The sequence below is a fragment of the Staurois parvus genome, unplaced genomic scaffold (genome assembly GCF_062004578.1).
Source record: "Staurois parvus isolate SC_StPar_1 unplaced genomic scaffold, SC_StPar_1.0 ptg000365l, whole genome shotgun sequence".
Lineage (NCBI taxonomy): Eukaryota > Metazoa > Chordata > Amphibia > Anura > Ranidae > Staurois > Staurois parvus.
This window is the reverse complement of record NW_028318161.1, coordinates 1,726,114-1,748,177: the sequence shown is the minus strand read 5'-3', so window position 1 is coordinate 1,748,177 and position 22,064 is coordinate 1,726,114. Positions and strand designations below refer to the sequence as shown.

The 22,064-nt window shown below is 41.2% G+C and overlaps 1 protein-coding gene across 2 annotated transcripts in view; it reads right to left on the bottom strand.

The window, feature by feature from the left end:
- ARHGEF9 (Cdc42 guanine nucleotide exchange factor 9) overlaps nt 1-22,064 on the bottom strand; it is a 490,351-nt gene that overhangs the window by 89,726 nt on the left and 378,561 nt on the right. The window lies entirely within an intron of this gene.

The following is a 22,064-nucleotide window of genomic DNA, read 5'->3' as shown; positions in this document are numbered from 1 at the left end:
ATCCCCAAGTTTGCAGAGAACAAATCTGTATATTCAATTTGTTCATTTTGTTGCTAATAAATACAATTTTCTATAAAAAAGTCATAGGAAGTTAGGTGCTGCCATAGGGATGTACACCTGTATACCTGTATTACTGCCCCCCCAAAAATTAACAGAGAATGGGGAGAGGGTCTTTTTTCATATGGCTTCAAGGACAACATAGAAAATCCTTTAAATTACATTAAAGTGGTAAGTGGCGTTAAGGTACAAAAAGGCACATGCACCCTACCTCAAGTTTGTGTGACCCTACCACTGCTATATATGTATGATATATATTATATATACTGTGTGCAGTATATACAAGTGCCTTAATAAAGTATTCATACCCCTGAAATTTTCCACATTTTGTCATGTTACAAAACGTAAATGCTGTATTTATACTGAGATTAAATCACACACAGGTGGACTCTTATTTAGTAATTAGGTGACTTTTGAAGGCAGTTGGTTTCACTAATTTTTAGTTAGGGGTATCAGAGTAAAGGGGGCTGAATACAAATGCACACCACACTTTTCACATATTTATTTGTAAACAATTTTGAAAACCATTTATCATTTTCCTTCCACTTCCCAATTATGGGTCACTTTGTGTTGGTCTATCACAGTGATGGCGAACCTTTTTGAGCCCGAGTGCCCAAAACTGCAACACAAACCAACTTTTTTATTTCAAAGTGCCAACACTGCAATTAACCACTTGCCTACCTGGACGCACTGACAGACGGCACTGATCGGTGGCACTGCTGGGCATCATTGATGGGTGGCACTGATGGGCAGCACTGATGGGCGACACTGCTGGGCACTGACAGGTGGCACTGCTGGGCAGCACTGACAGGTGGCACTGCTGGGCAGCGCTGACAGGCGACACTGCTGGGCACTGATGGGTGACACTGCTGGGCACTGATGGATGACACTGCTGGACACTGCTGGGCATCATTGATGGGTGGCACTGATGGGCAGCACTGATGGGCGACACTGCTGGGCACTGACAGGTGGCACTGCTGGGCAGCACTGACAGGTGGCACTGCTGGGCAGCACTGACAGGCGACACTGCTGGGCACTGATGGGTGACACTGCTGGGCACTGATGGATGGCACTGCTGGGCATCATTGATGGGTGTCACTGATGGGCAGCACTGATGGGCGATACTGCTGGGCACTGACATGTGGCACTGCTGGGCAGCACTGACAGGTGGCACTGCTGGGCAGCACTGACAGGCGACACTGCTGGGCACTGATGGATGGCACTGCTGGGCATCATTGATGGGTGGCACTGATGGGCAGCACTGATGGGCGACACTGCTGGGTACTGATAGGCGACACTGCTGGGCACTGATGGATGACACTGCAAGCAGTTAATCTCACCTCTGGCAGCGTCGGTGTGGCTTCCAACCCAGCAGCTCATTCCCATTCATGCTGAACACGTTGCCCCTGGCCCCGGAGCAGTGTGGGAGCAGTGTGGGAGCCTCTTCCTCTCTTCCGCGCCCATCCCCGGGTACATTACCCCTGGTGCCAGAGCCGCATTGGAGCCGTTTCCTCTCATCCACGCCCACCCTGGCCCCAGAGACATGTGGGAAATGTAGTTTGATGGAGGTCCAGTGTGGACGAGATCTGGATGGCCGGTGCGTGTGCGCTCATCATCCTCTTCTTCCTGGCGTGCCCACTGAGATGGCTCTGCGTGCCAGCTCTGGCACGCGTGCCATAGGTTCGCCATCACTGGTCTATCACATAAAAAGTAAAATACATTCAAGTTTTTGGTTGTAACATGACAAAATGTGGAAAATTTCAAGGGGGTATGAATACTTTTCAAGGCACTGTATATATATATATATATATACAAGCCCCGATGCCCAACAAGCAGACCACTGGCTCCTCCAGAGTAGTGCTGGGATGCCAGCTGCTGGGACATTCTCTGTATTTCTTCACGTAGCACTGAAATTAAGCCATGAAGATAGTAGATGTATAGTCCTGGCCCACAGACATCAAAGAAAGTGTAGCATGGAAACAGATAATCTAGTAAATAAACACTAAGCGGGCGGCTAGTGAATAACAATGTGAGGTGAGGGGGCGGGTGAACAGCACTGCCACTGATATTTAATGAAGAGTATTTGAAATAGCATTGTTACTGACCACTAAGGAGGGGATTAAGGAGGGGGCAGGTTCAACAACTTTGCGCTAAAGTGACATGTGTTTACACAGGTTCACACAGCTTTCAATCAAGACTCATATATTTTTCTAATTGGATTCCATTGGCAAAATGTGTGAATCCTGAGTGAAAATTTTGCATTTATAAACAAACCCCTAGAAAACTAACCTTTTTTTTTTGGAGGTGGCACAGAGGCTAGCAAACAAGCACACTTGCTGATAGAGAAAAAAAGAGTCGTAGGAAAGACTGTTGGATCTATGAAACTGTAAACATGGGGAGGTACACAAGGGTATACAGCCCAACACACTGCAGCTTAATGTATAGCATTATATATAGCACTGTATTTCTCCCTACGTTGTCCCTACACAGATTTGTCAGCTTTCCTTACCCAGCTCTAACACTCACTAATGGCTATTGGGAGCACACCCTTTTATAGTATGGAGGCTGTTTTGTCCATTACTTGAGATTATTTGTTCTTTGGGACCCATCTGACCAGCGGCAAAGTGCATTATGAGTTTAGGTGTGAATTCTGAATTTTGCTGAAGTGTGGGATTTGCCTCAAACCCAAGGTGACTTTGAAACTGACCATCATTTCTTAGGGTAGATTTAGACATGCATCTAAATCTCCCTTGCCTCTGAAGCCCAATCCCTGTTAGGATCATGCTCCAAAGGCTACTGACAGGTAGTGAGGAAGTGATGCAATGCCTCCTCACCGCCTGTTTTATCACCATTTCTGCCAACAGTCAAACCACAACTGCTTGCTCCCCCATTGACTTGTATGTGTAGTGTGTAACAATCCATGTCAGGTCAACACTACTTTGCAGCTGCGGCATGAAAACATCCCCATCTGCTGCCTGTTGCAGTTTAAGGGGGGTGGTTGGTAGGAGGTAAATGCAGCTCAACCACACATTTATGTCCCCCTCCAACTGCTGGTCTAAACAAGGCCTTACTGACAGTGGAGGGTGATAGAATAAATTCTGCCTTAGACAGTGGAAGTAGGGCTTGTTGGAAGAGCTTATATATTATAGTAAAAAAAATAATGGCCAGGATACTGACCACCAGCACTAAAAAGCACAGTCATCAGTTTGATACAGCACTCTCCAGACCCTCCACCAATATAGAGCAATATGTGAACACAGTTAGGAACAAACCCGATGTACATTCAAAGTGGAGAATGAAGCACCAAATTAACATTAACAATTATTGCACAAACAGAAGCACTGAGCAGGTAAGCTGTTCCCCTTGTTTAAACATTGGGGCCTAATTTCAGTACGTATTACATTTTCCTATAATATGACAAATTTAACATCAGAGGTATAGCTAAACTCCTCTGGGGCCTAATGCAAAATATTAAACAGCACCTTCAACAACTCATAATTCCTCACCTTACCATACATAAAACTGGCTTATGAGACACTTGTGAATATTAGTAGAAGCTCTTTGACGTAATGTGACTTTAATTTTAGGCTTAATGTTCTTTGCAATGTACTACTGAGTGACAACGTATATGGTTTGTAATAGCATTGTTAATATCTCCCACATTTGTATGTCTATGAAGCTTTAGGCAGTACAGTATCTTGCTGATATACTGAAACATTTTGGGGTATTTTATGACTTACAAAAAAGAAAAACATAAGAATGAGATTGCTTCACAAAACTGTAATATATATCTTAGATGGTTTTATAGCAAATGGGTGACCCTTTTGGGGGTCTAGGTTGAACCAAGTTTTTTTTCTTTTAATTATGGTATGGGAATTTTATTTTAACTTCAATTTCCATCTAATAAATAGTTGCATCTGGACACAGGTACTCTGCCAATAACAACACTATTGTCTTGTGTCTTCTCCTGAAGCACCAGAGAAACAGAAGACCCTAGTGCTTCCTAGGAGAGGGAATGCATTTTTTGATACTTCAGGGCCAAATGTCAGTACCTCCTTATAGCTGACCCCCCCTAGCAAGGTATACTTAGCCATCTGCACTCTTTTGCTGCCTCCCCATTCTGTTGAAGCCCTCTTACTGTCCCATTCTTTCAGGTATGGGACAGTATGTGACCTCTCCATGCACCAGTTCTCAGGCCTAACAGGCCAAGTGTGTGTGTATATGTGTATCTGAGTATTGGGCAGTAATGTCTTGCATCCAGGTCAAGCTTTGTTCCTAGAAAAAAACTCTTTGCTCTTTTGGGAAAGTTTTCCATTACATTTTGGAGAGTGACTAAGGGAATTTGTGCCCATTCAACAAAGAGAACATTGGTGAGGTCAGTGGTCAATGGTTGTGAGAAGACATGGTTTTCAGTTGGCGTTCCAAATAATCCTTGTTCAGTTGGGCTCAGATCACTTGAATTCCTTCATATCAAACTGGTCAAACCACGTCCTTATGGAATAGGCTTTGTGAACAGTCATGCTGGAACACAAAAAGGCCTTTTGGCCATGTGGTATATTTGTAAAATTCCACACTTCATAACACCTAGGGTAGGCAGTAATTTATCAGTTTGGAGAGCCAGAGACAAGGCAGACATTCTGCACATGAACAATTGCAGACTGGATCAGAAACTTCTGGTCTACTTCTTGTTTGTAGAAACCCTGAATATTTCTGCCAGCAACCCAATATTAGCAGCAATGAAGCAGAATTAGTTTCAATGTCATGAGGCATCAGGCTCAGTGCTATTATGTCCTGGAGACATTAACTTGCAGCTACTCTGACCTCTGCAGCAGCTTTTAATTATGGTGGCTGCTATTTTGCACTTACATGTGACAACAAAGCAGGAATCATTAGATCTCATGGGATCCCCAGGAGCTTACGAGACAGGCAGAAAAAGCTTAAGAATCAGGAAGAGCCTGGGATAGTCCAGAATAATATGCATAATAAGCTTTCTTTCTTACATAATCGCACCAGAGAATTTGTAGCAAAAGCTCCAGAAAGAATATAGGCAAAAATTATTTTAATTTTACTTTCAGACACTTATTAAACAGGACATTTAGCTTTTATGCAATATGCCTTCAAGGGAGATAACATTTTGTAAACTTCACAAATGTCTGTGTAAAAGTTTATATACCATGATAGAAATAAGCTGCAAAAATTTATACACTAACCAATTTTCTCAAACGGCAAAAAATAATAAATTTAGAAATTTATCTATCAAGACTTAAGGCAGTTATCAGTTAAAGGTAGCAAAACTATTATTGTTTAAAGCAAGGAACATGAAATGTCTGAACTAATTCATTCTGTCCATAGTTGTTATGTTTACTGGATCCTTGAGAAAGAAGCATTAAATCCTATTTTAAATAGGTTGTGAAAGTTCCCTAGAGTGATCTTGGACCTTGGCACATTTATCTTTCAACCCCTTCCCGCCTGGCCTATTGTAATATAAAAATTGTCATATGACATCCTCCAGGGATCGTGCTTCATGTGGGCCCCACACAATCTGTCCCCCACTGTGTTCACTGGACATAGCTGATGACAGATCATTGCACCAGCCTGTTGCCAGCAGATCACATGACAATTGTACACAATGAAAGGCTTTGATTCATGCTTTTCACTGTGTATTATTGTGATGAGCTATGTGATTGGTCACAGTGATCACATGGTACAGACAGGGCCAATAACCATCCATTTGTACCATGTGATTAACTGTGGCCAATCACAGCTAATTATAAAAGTAAACACTGAAAGAATAGTATTCATGTCTCCTTTATAACCAGTGGCGATTAAAGAAAGCTCTATTTGTGTGGAAATAAAATGTTAAAAATTTCATATAGGTACAGTGTTTCATCACTGCTCAATTGTCATTCAAAGTGTGAGGGTGCTGAATGATGAAAAATGGACTGGGCAGGATTGGGGTAAAAGTGCCCAGTATTGAAGCGGTAAACAAGTCACATGCTGTATATCAGTTACCATAAAATGCTTTCTCCTAGTGATGGGCCCCAGGAACTCCATATTTAAAAAAAAAACACCATTTGCAGTGTGACTTTACAAGGCAACTTAAATACTACTTTGAAACAGCTCTGAAGCAACTTTCAGGGAATGCCTGGGTAATCCTTCTGTAATGTCGGATTCAAATCACATCAATAAAGATGAGAATATGACATGGAGGTGACTTCTAGTAAAGCATATGGGCACAAGTCGGATAGAAGTCACCTTGAAGTAGTACAGGAACCTTTTCTGAAGTCGGAGTGACTTCAGTAGTGCTAATTAAGATGGCTCTCATTGACTAACATGGAATTTCACATGGGGTCTCACAAGTCGGATCCCAAGTCATGGCAGTGTGAACCGAGCCTTAGTGTCAGATTGAAATAATCACTAGATCTAAATATATAGGCAGCTGAAAAAAGGAAATCTCAGCTTCTTCTGTAAAAGTTTTGCTAACACCCAACCCTTCCTGATCCTTCCTATTGGACTTTGAATATGATGGATGGCCTTACATACCAATTGTTATATAAAATGAAATATGTAGATGCATACAGCAAAGCTGAATTACAGCACTTGCATTAATAAGGTTGTATCATCAATTTTGTTTGCTGAATCAGCATTTAGCCAGTTCAGAATGACCCAGGGAAATAACCATGGAACTGACAGGATAGATTATCCAAGGGATAGAGGGGTTTAAGAAGTCTATATAATTTATTCTGTATCCATGCTGACAATCACTAATTTTTTTACAATTTGTGTAAAAGTACAGTAAGTACATGATATCAGCTTTTGTCCAGGACTGCAGATTGTAAGCAAAATATTCTGTGTTCAGGTTTCATCTTTCATAAAGTATACAAGGTTGTAAGAACACATTAAAGCACCACTATCAAAATGATTTTAAATAGTTATAAAAAAAAACATTGGTGGTGTGCTTTTTGAGTGTGTAGTGGATACTTTTTGCTTTTTACTTTAATGGCTGATATCTATCTAACAAAAAACTAATTTGCACACAATTTTCCACTTTACTTTCTTATATAAACAGTCTGTCCCAGAGCTTAAAAAATGTTCCCACATTCATGACATACTCCCACTGTTTATGTGCACCCCACTATCGGTCAGCAAAGCGCTGTGTGTAAGACCACCTACAAACTTATACAGTGAGTGTGCCTAAGCTTATGCCACCCAGAGGGTGCATGATGGGGGTGCATGAAAGAGATAACTGAAAGGTCTTAATTCAAACAAAGATGCCAACCACCCATAAAATTATGGACAGTTTGCAGAAAATATTTGCACCCATAATTGTCTGCAAAAATGCAAGCTTCCTAATGGCTCTGTGCATTTCTGGAGCCATCCAATTAGTTTTGGCTTCAGCTGGGGTGGGGACGGGCAATGTCATGGCGCCTTTTCCACAAGAATGAAGTCTCGGTGAGGAGGAGGAGGACCAATAGCCTGAGAATGTCCCCTGTCCTGCATGGAATTCAAAGTAAAAAACCTTCTGTTTGCAGTAGTCCCCCCCCAATACTTACCTGAGCTCCACCTTAATCCAGTGACGTGCAAAAGAGCAGCTGGTCTCCAGGGACTCTTCCTCCTCACTGGCCGAGACAGCAACAGGAGCCATTGGCAATCACAGCCAGTGAGCCAATGAGCACAGAGCAGGCCTAGCCATGTTCCGTGTGTGAATGGACAGCTGGAGCGAGCCTGCTCGGGTGCCCCCATAGCAAGCAGCTTGCTATGGGGTCAGGAGCACCGGCGGGGACCCAAAAAAGGAGGATTGGGCTTCTCTGTGCAAAACCATTGAACAGAGCTGGTAAGTATGACATGTTTGTTATTATTTTTTAACTGCCTTTAATATCACTTAAATATAGGACAGGTACAGGGAACATGAAAGGGAAGATAGAAGAGGCATTATTCATAGGAGAGTAAAATGAGGGGTATTTGATTTAGAAATGGGAGGACATGATGGGGCCATTTAAAAAACTTTATATTAACCAAGGCTGCAAAGTATTCCTCTTTCTATAGTTATAAAATTGAGAGATATACAGTATATTAACATATTGTTATAGTCTAAAAGTAGCTTTTAAAAAGGTTTATGCAACTAGAGCATTAGAGAGCACTCACCACATACCCACATATTCATGCACACTGCAAAATTATTGTATATTCAAAAAGTACAGATATTAGATATCCACTGATGCTCACAGGCACCCACCTACATGAAAAAAATCATTTTGCCGTCGTGAGGCTCTCTAGATACAGTTGTGACCAAAATTATTCAACCCCCACTGAAATTGAGTGTTTTGGCCAGTTTGACATTGCTTTTGATCATTCAGTCATCTTGCTTACATTTACATTAAAGAGGCACTTGTAGGTCAGACAAATATAACATAACAGTTATAATGAAATAACCACAAATGTCTTTTCTGTGCTCACAGCATTATCAGTTTTATTCAACCCCCAAGTGACATTCAATCTTAGTACTTAGTACAGCATCCTTTTACAGTTATAACAGCTTTTAAACGTGAAGCATAGCTTGACACAAGTGTCTTGCAGCGATCTACGGGTATCTTCGCCCATTCTTCATGGGCAAAGGCCTCCAGTTCAGTCACATTCTTAGGCTTGCGCACTGCAACTGCTTTCTTTAAGTCCCACCAGAGGTTCTCAATCGGATTTAAGTCTGGTGACTGCGATGGCCACTCCAAAATGTTCCAGCCTTTCCTCTGCAACCATGCTCTAGTGGACTTGGAGGTATGCTTGGGATCATTGTCCTGTTGAAAGGTCCAACGTCTCCCAAGCCTCAGGTGTGTGATGGACTGCATCACGTTTCCATCCAATATCTCCTGGTACTGAAGAGAATTCATGGTACCTTGCACACGCTGAAGCTTCCCTGTACCTGCAGAAGCAAAACAGCCCCAAAGCATGATTGACCCTCCACCATGCTTCACAGTAGGCAAGGTGTTCTTTTCATCATAGGCCTTGTTCTTCCTCCTCCAAACATAGCGTTGATCCATGGGCCCAAACAGTTCTAATTTTGTTTCATCAGTCCACAGAACACTATCCCACAACTTTTGTGGTTTGTCCACATGGCTTTTGGCATACTGCAGTCGACTCTTCTTATTCTTTGGAGACAGCAAGGGGGTACGCCTGGGAGTTCTGGCACGGAGGCCTTCATTACGCAGTGTGCGTCTTATTGTCTGGGCTGAAACTTCTGTACCCACATCTGACAAATCTTTTCTCAGTTCCTCAGCAGTCACACGGGGACTTCTCTCCACTCTACGCTTCAGGTAGCGCACAGCAGTCGAAGTCAGCATCTTCTTTCTGCCACGACCAGGTAGCGTTTCAACAGTGCCCTTTGCCTTGAATTTGCGAATGATGCTTCCTAAGGTGTCTCTTGGTATGTTTAACATCTTTGCAATCTTCTTATAGCCATTGCCCTTCCTGTGAAGAGAAATCACCTCTTCTCTTGTCTTCCTGGACCATTCTCTTGCCTTCACCATGTTTGTAACCACACCAGTAAATGTCTAGAAGGAGCTGAGTATCACAGTCATTTTAAAGCTGCCTAATTGGTGCTTATTATGCTTGATTGCTGCTCGGTGACATCCACAGGTGTTTTCAATACCTGATGGAAAGCACCTGTATGAACCTCTGTTCTTCAGAGTGGTAGTCTTTAAGTGGTTGAATAATTGTGGCAATGAAGAAACCACATAAGAACCATTTACTACTGTATTACATAAACAATTGATGTCATTTTAGTTGCATTTGGGTAGTTACAACGTCCTTGTAGGATTTGATTCTGAATACAATTCCAAATGTACACTATAGTCCCTAAACCCCTTTACAGCATTGGGGGTTGAATAATTTTGGTCACAACTGTACATCCCTATCTACATCCCGTTACACCTCTATAAGCTACTTTACTACGAAAGTCAATGCCTCTTGTGCCTTAGTTGTACAAGGGGCATTCAAGTCAAACTGGGACTATTGAGTTTATATAATAAAAGAACAAATTTCATGGAGTGGAAACTGCATTTATTTTTCAACATATTCCCTGCTACATTTATACACTTATCCAAACCAAAGTCTGGAAAGCTTCGGCATAGAAAGATTTGTCAGTAGGCCTGAACCATCCTAGGACAGCCTGCTTCACTTTGTCATCAGTGCTGAAATGCCGTCCTCTGAGGAACTCTTTCAAGGGTCCAATTTCACAAGAGGTTATGTGTCGATTATCCACCTTCAGGCATTTCACATGCTGAATGTTCACAGGAATGACTGGTGTGGTCTGGGAACCACCACAGCCGAGACTGTCAATGTTTTCCTGTGACTGAGAGTCTCATCACTGTACTGTGCTTGAAGTCTTCTGTAGATATCTGTGGGTTTTACGCCTTTGTTCACAAGAAACTTCATCACCGTATGCTGTTCCATGCACGCACAAATACTGTTGCCTGCCATCTTGATTAACATTCTCTGGACTGACCTGCAACATATGCACCGCCTATCGATAATAGGACACACTTGCCACTTACTACTGCGTGACCTACCGCCACGCTAGCATTCCTTTTATACCTGTAAAATTAAAAGTCCCGGTTTGATTTGAACTCCCCTCGTACAATCCAAAAAGAGAAATGCTGTCTAGGTTTATGCTGTTTCTGCATGACAGGCCTGTAAAGTGTATACTTATTGAGAGCATCACATGATCTTTGCTACGTTAGAAAATTTACTTTTTAGCAGTGCTATTCAGCCTTCTAGTGTTCATAAGTGCATACAGAGCTGGCATCAGATACATAAAAGGTGTGGCACCCATGATGAACTGTTTTGCAGATACCAGCCTATGCAATTCAGTGATTGACACAAGAAAACCCACTTTCCAGCCACATGCACAGTCTTAAATCTTAGTGCTCACCAGCTGGCATTACAAACTCACTAGATAAAGACAAGGGTATTCGTGACATATGAAACATTTAACTACATGCTTCAAAGGCTAAAAACAATTAAAAGACTCTAGCAAGTGACAGTTGCTTGTGCAAGTTGCATGCTATTTCAAGCATGTAAAAATGTATACATTGCCTACTTATTTAGAGCATCCTATGACCTTTGCTGATTTAGAAATTGACAGTGCTATTCGATCAGCCTTTTAGGCTTCACCAGTGCATACACCAATAGTGTGTGGCACTCACATTTAGTTGGTTGGTTTGCAGACACCACACTTCCTGGCCACATATGCAGAACTAGGATGTGGTGATCACCAGCCAATAGTTACATTCCAAATTCACTAAAGACAAGGTAATTTGCAGCACTCTTTATTGAACTAAGCAACCCCGCCTCCTTTGGGAAAAAGACCCTATATAATCAATACCTCTTGAGGACTGGAGGAAGAACTGGTCCAACATAGCAAAATACTTGAATCTGCTTTTGATGGTATTGGTAATGAATACTGAAAGCCCTCCCATCCTAAGATGACAAATCTTTCAGTGGCTGTGGTCAGAAAGGGATGTCACCTTATTTTTTGGACTGGTCAAGAGTATTTGACTTTGTTCACACTCTGATTTACATATACTGTATATTTCAAACAACCTTGGAATGGTGCTTTTTCAAGACCCAGTCCTGGGTCTTATGGCTGTTCAACAGAAGTTTGCCACCTTTTGCATCATAGCAAAACAGAGTTGCTTCAGCAGAGATTAAGCTGTGCGTGAATGTGTTACTTGCTACTAAAAAACTCCCAGCTCTGATTTTTTTAAAGTGTGAGAATCCTGGTTTGCTATGCACTATTCAGTCTGGACCTTTCTACCCTCAGCTATTTGTAAAGGTCCCTTTTCCATTGTATTTGGAGCTGCCACTCCTATCCCCTCCAGCTCTTTTTGCTCCCAACCCCCTCCCTGCTTTCAATTATCTTCGGTTTTCCCTTCCTTTTTTCTCTCCTTTTATCCATAGCAGGTAAGAGCAATCAAGGGCCTACACTTCTGGACATCTTCATAGGAGGACACCCTTCTGGGACACCAGGACCACCCTGTATAGACGTCTGTTGTAATTTATACTGCCCTCCCTTTTTATCTCTCTTGCTAGTTTCTGGCATATAAGTTGCACAGTTTCTCAAGAGTGTACAATATATACATTGCCTACTTATATAAAGCATCACATGATTTTTTTCCTGACAAGAAAACTGTTCAGCCTTCTAGACTTCATCAGTGCAGGCACAACTGGCACCAGATATTGACAAAAAGGAGGGGAGGGATTGTGCAGGGGAGGGGCACATACCGTAATTCATATTGGGACTTATGGCCTCCTGATGCCTCTCTATGAAGTTAGCTCTAAATACAGAGGTGGACATTGGGGTCAGCACAAATGAAGATGTGCGCATCTCAAAAGGAAAAAATAACAACTGGTGTGTGCCATTCTTTCATGGCAAGCCTGTAAAGGAATGACAATCAACTGAGTTTTCCAATGAGGCCAAACTAGTCTCTGCTTGCAGAGTTTAATCACTCTAAACTAAGAAAACACATTGGTGGGATCTGAAGTACATAATTTCCCTAGGCTTGTTTATATTACAAGAAATTGTAACGTTTGGATATTTATTTGCAATTTATAGAAGCAAAAGCTTGTGAAGGCAACAGACGTGAGGATGAATTCCATGTATGTAATTATATTGCTCATGGCAGAATTCTCTGGAGCCCCTTCATATAAAATCTGAGGGTAAGGCATGAGTGAACCGTATTCAATGCCTTAAACATAATAGAAGGAATACAATTACTCACATCATTAAATAAAATGAGCCATTATTTACATTATGCCTAAGGAAACAATTCAATGATAATATAGTGAGACAACATTTCTACTTGCATAGCCATGTATAGAACTGTAACCGGGGGGCTTGTAATGGGCTCAACCATTCACAATGAGAAACAAATGATGTACAGTAATGATGTGACTCACATAAGTAAAAATGGCGCTGCCCTGGCTTTCCATCTGGCTATATACAGGGTGGTACTTACAGGAACGTACAGTTGTGACCAAAATTATTCAACCCCCACTGAAATTGAGTGTTTTGGCCAGTTTGACATTGCTTTTGATCATTCAGTCATCTTGCTTACATTTACATTAAAGAGGCACTTGTAGGTCAGACAAATATAACATAACAGTTATAATGAAATAACCACAAATGTCTTTTCTGTGCTCACAGCATTATCAGTTTTATTCAACCCCCAAGTGACATTCAATCTTAGTACTTAGTACAGCATCCTTTTACAGTTATAACAGCTTTTAAACGTGAAGCATAGCTTGACACAAGTGTCTTGCAGCGATCTACGGGTATCTTCGCCCATTCTTCATGGGCAAAGGCCTCCAGTTCAGTCACATTCTTAGGCTTGCGCACTGCAACTGCTTTCTTTAAGTCCCACCAGAGGTTCTCAATCGGATTTAAGTCTGGTGACTGCGATGGCCACTCCAAAATGTTCCAGCCTTTCCTCTGCAACCATGCTCTAGTGGACTTGGAGGTATGCTTGGGATCATTGTCCTGTTGAAAGGTCCAACGTCTCCCAAGCCTCAGGTGTGTGATGGACTGCATCACGTTTCCATCCAATATCTCCTGGTACTGAAGAGAATTCATGGTACCTTGCACACGCTGAAGCTTCCCTGTACCTGCAGAAGCAAAACAGCCCCAAAGCATGATTGACCCTCCACCATGCTTCACAGTAGGCAAGGTGTTCTTTTCATCATAGGCCTTGTTCTTCCTCCTCCAAACATAGCGTTGATCCATGGGCCCAAACAGTTCTAATTTTGTTTCATCAGTCCACAGAACACTATCCCACAACTTTTGTGGTTTGTCCACATGGCTTTTGGCATACTGCAGTCGACTCTTCTTATTCTTTGGAGACAGCAAGGGGGTACGCCTGGGAGTTCTGGCACGGAGGCCTTCATTACGCAGTGTGCGTCTTATTGTCTGGGCTGAAACTTCTGTACCCACATCTGACAAATCTTTTCTCAGTTCCTCAGCAGTCACACGGGGACTTCTCTCCACTCTACGCTTCAGGTAGCGCACAGCAGTCGAAGTCAGCATCTTCTTTCTGCCACGACCAGGTAGCGTTTCAACAGTGCCCTTTGCCTTGAATTTGCGAATGATGCTTCCTAAGGTGTCTCTTGGTATGTTTAACATCTTTGCAATCTTCTTATAGCCATTGCCCTTCCTGTGAAGAGAAATCACCTCTTCTCTTGTCTTCCTGGACCATTCTCTTGCCTTCACCATGTTTGTAACCACACCAGTAAATGTCTAGAAGGAGCTGAGTATCACAGTCATTTTAAAGCTGCCTAATTGGTGCTTATTATGCTTGATTGCTGCTCGGTGACATCCACAGGTGTTTTCAATACCTGATGGAAAGCACCTGTATGAACCTCTGTTCTTCAGAGTGGTAGTCTTTAAGGGGTTGAATAATTGTGGCAATGAAGAAACCACATAAGAACCATTTACTACTGTATTACATAAACAATTGATGTCATTTTAGTTGCATTTGGGTAGTTACAACGTCCTTGTAGGATTTGATTCTGAATACAATTCCAAATGTACACTATAGTCCCTAAACCCCTTTACAGCATTGGGGGTTGAATAATTTTGGTCACAACTGTATATGAGGTCAGACATTGTCCATTGTAATTTATGAGTGTGATGAACTCAGCAGTGGTTCAAGCTATTCACTAGTTGTAGTTATGGTTTTAATAAAATATTATAACTTGGCAGGAGCAACCAAGATACCACTATAGTAAAGGTTACCCCTCTTCCATACCCCCCACACCGACTGTCTCTATTTTTCATAGGCAATCAAATTTCAATAAAACCCAGATATAAAGATATAATTATGACAATGCTAACTTCTTCCTTGATACACAACATACCTTCCCTCAACAGTTGGAAGCATTGTATCTTCTTGTTTATTTATAGAATCCAGGCAAAATGTTTATTTTCCCATGCAGTGGGGCTGTGCCTACACTGCATACGTTAACTGCTCATTTTGCCCTGGGATGCCAGGAAAAGCTTATCCAATCTACTACTTACACGATTCTCCAGAAAACAATGCTCCCCCTTGTCCAGTGGGGGACTGTTTCTGCCATGCTCACATCCAGAGCCAGTCTATTGGCATGATGACATCAGGAACAGTCCATTCACAAGACCTCTAGACTGCAGGGGGGCAGGAGCAGTGGGGACTGGTCTTGAACTCGAAGATCAGTGGATTAGGTAAGTATATCTCCGTTCTGCAATCCCTTAGACAAAAATGAGCAGTTAACCCATGCAGGGTGGGCATAACGTTTATGTCTAAACCCAAAACCAAAAATTAAATATATTGCAGCCTAATGGTCCTTGGTGTGGTGGTTGCATTAATTTTTTTTCTTTCTTTTTTCAACCTTCTTTTGCTTTATTTCACCTGGTAATCCTGCAAATAACACACGTCCTGTCCCTAAGCTATGGTACCCCTTTACTGTATCTATGGAGGGAGCCATGGTTGCCACCCTAGGCTTCTCTCATGCCCATAGGTCTTCATTTCCATTACATGGGGACATGGCAATTGGTAGTTTACAGATAACAACTAGGAAGGAAGATCTTCTTCTGTGCAGCCTAAAGCAAGTGACAAGGACACTGCATTTCTGCCAAGATCAACTAGTATTTTCCATATTTGCTGAAAATGTTTTAAGCTTCAATAAAAAACAAGACTAAGGGTCCTTTCACACAGGCGTTCCATATGTCTGTTTTTCATCTGTCTGTTTGAGGATGAAAACCGGACACTTATGTATTTCTATGGACTAGTGGATGTAAACGAATGATCACCTGTTTACATCCATTAATGTCGTATCCGTTAACATCCGTTTTTTTTTAATGGAAGAAAACCCTGTTATTCTTCTGTAAAAAAAATCTGGAACAGACAACAACATATGGCCCATTTTTGCATTGTTAAAAGATGCAAAAAACTAATGTAAAAATTGACAAGAAACTTTATGAAAAAAATGAAATGCCCATGTGGATGGACCCTCACTTCTAAGGACTATGAACTGCTATTGATTGCATTTTTGTTCTTGGGTTTAGCTATACTTGAAATTCTACAACTAGTGTTTTGCTTTTTATGCAGACATTAGCCATCCTCCTTGTTACAATAAGCAATTCCAGGGGAAGGGCAAAAGTACTCAATAAGCTACTGTGCTATCTAGTAAACATTGCAACTATACTAAAATCAGAAGGTTTACCTAAATTACATAAATCTCAATTCTGGGAATTCTGCATCCTCTGGCCCCCAGTAGAATACTTTTGAAACATATCATCTGTACTGACTCCTACACCACCAGCCATATTCAAACTTCAAAGGCAGGTTTGAATTTGACTACTGGCTCTGAGAAATGTTTTAGTACCAGCATTCTATATGTGGAAGGCAATAAGTGTTTCAGTGTCAGAAGAGGAGGTGTTCAAATACATAGAAATCACAAAAGGTAATGGAGTGGACTGGTGTACTCCAGCTGTGCCTAAAAAAAAGGACTAAGCAGGTAGGTGACAGGTAGACTGTAGCTTCAATGGTTTTAAAAAGCTCTTTCTGTTTCCATTTCAACCTGCAGTCATGATTTATTTCTTTAATCAACAAAAGTGGTATAACACTTTGATGTTTATTTTTAATGTGTCACCCAAGATTCACATAATTTTCACTTATGATTCAATTTCTCAAAAACTGTCTCAAGCACCTGATTTACAATCAAACAACATATTTGCAAAAAGTTCCCCTCGACTTACATAGAGAACTCACCACCACACACTGTATATCCATTAGTAAATCTTAATGTCAAATCACTAAAGCATGTGATTGACAGTAGCTGTGGCTCTTGCCAGCCAAAAAATAGAAGTCACTTCATCCAAAACTCAAAGCATCATGACTGGCAAATTGTTTTCACTTCCGTGAATTTTGTGTGCCAAGCAAATTCCCTAATCCTTCTTGTTCCAAGTGCTTAGAAAAAGGCTCAGAAGCTAAACAGTTACACAGCAAAAGGCTGGGGGGATCTACACTCAAAACATGTACGTCAGAGCCTAGAAAAAAAATTCCCTTGTCTACGCACTCTTGTACGTACTAAACAGAGACTCTTATTTTAGCCTTTCAATGCATAACTCCGTCACACTCATTCTGTGTATTTGTGCCTCTGCTACGTGACAGCTCAATGAGCTTCTCCAAGAAGGGCTACCTCCCTTGTCCTCCATTCAGGGCTGATTCTTTAATACACACCTGCCTATCTTAGACAATGCAGGGCATAATTAGCAAGAAAGGCACAACAATCGTGCATATCTAAGCTGTAACTGCTGTACGCAATAGAATTATTCTGTCCATATGTCTGGTACATTTTCCTTGACACATTTAAAATGACTGCATTGTGCCTAAATTTTGCACTTCAGTACTAAACTGAAAACATATTTTTCATATTTCACATCTATAACTTAAACACAAGGAGAAAAGAAACAGAATGTGTGAACCTCCTTTACATTGAGACTGATTTACACCACAATTTTCCCAAGTCAGTTTTACAAGACACTCATGTCACTGCTTTTGGCTATTAAGATGCTCCAGCTAGCTGTGTTAACCTAAGGCACCCCAGAACATTAGATAGCTGTCATATCCATAGCTTCAGATGACAGCCAGACTGTCTAACGGGCAATGATAACCTTGGGAAAATCTCTGCTAGGAACAGTTTTTATTGACCAGGTTGGAAAGTGTTGGCCTTAGACTATTACTTGCCTCCATTAGTAGAAAAAAAAAAAAGCATTGCAAACTGAGATTCACTTGCATACTCTCAGGGTAATGGTGTCAATTTATGTGGCACAGCACAGCTGGGTGTGTTTGTGTGGGTTAAAGAAAATTAAACACTACATGGTAGGATGTTTTCTCAAAGCTGTATTTCTGGCAAAACTTTTTCTTATCCATTCCCCTTTTCTAAATCACTCTGCTCATCTTAAAGTGAAATTTCACTCTTTCAATCAGCATTCACTATTTGTAATCCTTATTATGCTAGCATTAATATATAGATAGGAAAGTATATTATATTAACTAGTTTTATTTTTTTTTACATTTCTTCAGCTACTGCCTGGCTTCCATACCTAGGCAAATGATGTCATACATCCCAAGAGTCTTCAGTAGGGAAGGAGGTGTTTTCAGCTAAGCACACCCTCCTGCCTGCATGCCTGAAATAGGGCAGATGGATTCCAGGAAGTAAAAATGCTACATGAATCATCTGCCTTTATTCAAAATGGCCACAGCCAGAAATGCTGGGGGGTGTTTTTCAAAGTGATTTCTCAACAAAATAAAGCTTTTAGGCATGAATGGATGAGGGAATTTGCTTTGAATATTCAAAATGAATTAAATATCATTTTTGGTTTGTGGTGCTCAGATACACTGTAGCTTCACTGGTGTCAGTAAAAATGAACTATGAAAAACTCATTATATGCTGTATATAGTCTATCCGTGAAATTTCCTTGCTACTAAATTTTCCACGGTCAATTGTTAGTGGTATAACAAAGTGGAAGCAACTGGGAACAACAGCAACTCAGCCACGGAGTGGTAGGCCACGTAAAATGACAGAACGGGGTCAGTGCATGCTGAAATGCACAGTGCGTAGAAGTCGCCAACTGTCTACAGAGTCAATAGCTAAAGACCTCCAAACTTCATGTGGCCTTCAGATTAGCACAACAGTGTGTAGAGAGCTTCATGGAATGGGTTTCCATGACAAAGCAGCTACATTAAAGCCTTACATCACCAAGTGCAATGCAAAGCGTCGGATGCAGTGGTGTAAAGCATGCCACCACTGGACTCTAGAGCAGTGGAGATGTGTTCTCTGGAGTGACGAATCACACTTCTCTGTATGGCAATCCGATGGAAGTGTCTGGGTTTGGCGGTTGCCAGGAGAACAGTACTTGCCTGACTGCATTGGCCAAGTGTAAAGTTTGGTGGAGGGGGATTATGGTGTGGGGTTGTTTTTCAGGGGTTGGGCTTGGCCCATTAGTTCCAGTGAAGGGAACTCTTAATAAGTCAGTATACCAAGACATTTTGGACAATTTCTTGCTCCAAACTTTGTGGGAACAGTTTGGTGATGGCCCCTTCATGTTCCAACATGACTGCGCACCAGTGCACAAAGCAAGGTCCATAAAGACATGGATGAGCAAGTTTGGGTGGAGGAACTTGACTGGCCTGCACAGAATCCTGACCTCAACAGGGATGTGCAGACAAACTAATACTGTAGTAACAGAAGTCCCTCCCAAGGATCTTACCCTGCAGATGCCAAAGAACAGGAAAGATCATGTGACCACACAACAGTGCTGCGGAAATAAGGTACTTGGCAAATTTAAAAAAACAAACAAAATACAGTGGCAAGATATACATGATTTATGTGAATGAATTATGGCAATTTTAACTTCTTTGTTTAGTATTACTTTAATTGCTAAGCACAAAACCCTGTAAATCACATGCTCTTTACTTGTTCATTCTCACAGCTAATTACTCAATTTCTTGCAGAAAGCTGACAAAGCAGAAATACTGATGCTGAAATTCCAGAAGAGTTGTCACCCTAGAATTGTATGTAGTTACATCAGCGCTTCCTAAAACATACAGGCATAGAAAGTGTCAACACTGCTGGGCAATACAGCTCTGGGAGCATGCAATAACATGTATTCCAGGAGAAAATGACATTCCAATACAAATAAGTACATGGCCCCAGCCACTGCTGCACTGGAGATAAACTAAGCCAGAGCAGCTGTGTAACTGATAAAAGAGAGAAATATGTATTTGTACAGTGTTTTTTGTCTTTGATCTCAGTGTACTATTTCTTGAGCTCTACACTGACATAACATTGGTAATGAGCCTTTCTATGCACCTTACTTTCTAACTGCTTGTCTCAGAGTCACACAGGAATGGATGAAAGGTAACTAAATGCTCCGTATGCTCCACATAGTACATTTAACCTTTTACATTACCAGATTGCTTTTATGCAGAAAAAATGTGCACAATTGAAACAATGTTTGCAGCTCACTGATTATTTTTACCTAGTCTTTCGGATGGAACACTGTTTTTGGTTGCAAAGACTTATTACTAGGGTTGCACTGATACCATTTTTTTTATTGGTGAGTATGAGTACTGATACTTGTGCTCAAGTACTAGCTGATACAAAATGAATTGCTCAAATTGCACTGCAAATTGCTCTGCACCCGCAGGGAAGCCGCATGTGATTTGGACAGGAATCGAACCGCATTCCTGTTCAAATTGCATGCGATTCCTTGCAGTGCGATTTGAGCCCATTCATTTTGTGTGGGCTCAAATTGCACTGCAAAGGTATCGGTTTCAGGTATTGGGGAATTTGCATGAGTATGAGTGCAAATGCTTAGTATCGGCATCGAAAATCATACTGGTATCGGTATTGGCAGCGGTGTATTTGCCACAAGGCAAACAAGGATTTTGCTTAGGGTGGCATTTTTCAGGGGGGCAGCCCCAGCCCCTGGCACAAGTGACACAGTGGAGGCAGAAGAAAAGCAGGAGCTGGGATCCAGGATGGCTGGATGGTGCTGGGGGGGGGGAGACATCTGATTTTTGTGTTGGCTAGGGTAGTACAATAACAAAATACACCACGGGGTATCAGTGCAACCCTACTTATTACCAAGAGCTATTTAATACACTGAAACCAAAAAAAACAAGTTTTATTTCTGTATATATATGTACTTTTCTTGCCATGCAGCAGTCTGAGCCAAATTATAAGTGGCAAGGAGAGGTATGGCGCATCATCGTACCATTTTCTTTTCTCACAGGAACACCTAAAATTATTTCACAGGGAATCTCTATTAATTGAAGAATAACACACAGAGACTCCTGACTCTCTATCAAGGTTGCAGGGTGTGTTGAAGTTTAGGTCCAGTTTGGCCTGGTAAGTACTTAGTTGTAACCTTTATAGCCCAAACTTTTTCTGTTTAGCATACAATAAGCTGGTTGTTACTACAGAGCTGTCCAGCAGGCTATAACTCTACCTATAGTCATATAATAAAAAGGGTTTTGGGCACAAAATATAAAAGAAAAACACAGGTAAAAATTAAGGGTTGCCATTTTTGTGTAAGATACTGTTTTTATGTCGGAAATCTTTTTTTTTTTTCTGTTTTAAACACTTTAACCATAGCACTCTACACCTATCAATCACTAGGCCTTACATTGTGTTATTGACACCATAAGAAATGATACACTGTGATGTAATCATTGTAGAAAGAACAAGAACTATGGAGATGGATATTACATTGCACCGCTGCACTGTTTTCTTGCTTTAAAAGGCTTTGGAAAATGAATATCTATGCCTGCGGCTGCCCCATATCCTTCGTATTTGTATCTTCCAATAGGCTCATAATCATATAATTAAATGTAAGTTGAACCTATCACAACCCCTTTAGGGGAAAAATAAATGCAGGATTAAGGCCTCACATGACACAGGTTGTTAAAAAAAAAACTCTCATAGAAGCCTTCCTCCTAACAGCAGCATTTTTGCAGAACAAATGCCTGACAATTGTAAAAGTATTTAACACTTTTACAAGCATTTAAGCACGTTTACAAGCGCCAAGCGCTTGGGTGTTAATTCATTTCATTGGCCAGAATATGAAGATAATAATTTATTCTGGCCACTGAAATTAATTAATGCTCAATCGCTAAACAGGCTACTGTTAACATGTGTTTAGGCGCGTTAAGCCACGTCAAGCATTTTTTCTGCCAAAACGCTGCTGCTCATGGATGCACTGGTCCTGTTTTTTTCCTGTTGGTAAATGGTACTACTACTAAAAGCTTCTAAAAGTCTATGTGTGCATGGGCACATGGGATAACATGAAGGGCTGTTTGGAATCAATAATAAAAAAAGTCTTGACGCCCCTAAAAGTGACTGCAAGGAAATAATGAAAAATGTAATTCAGTCAATGCATACATTATTATAAAAATTATAAAAATATGATTTTTGTA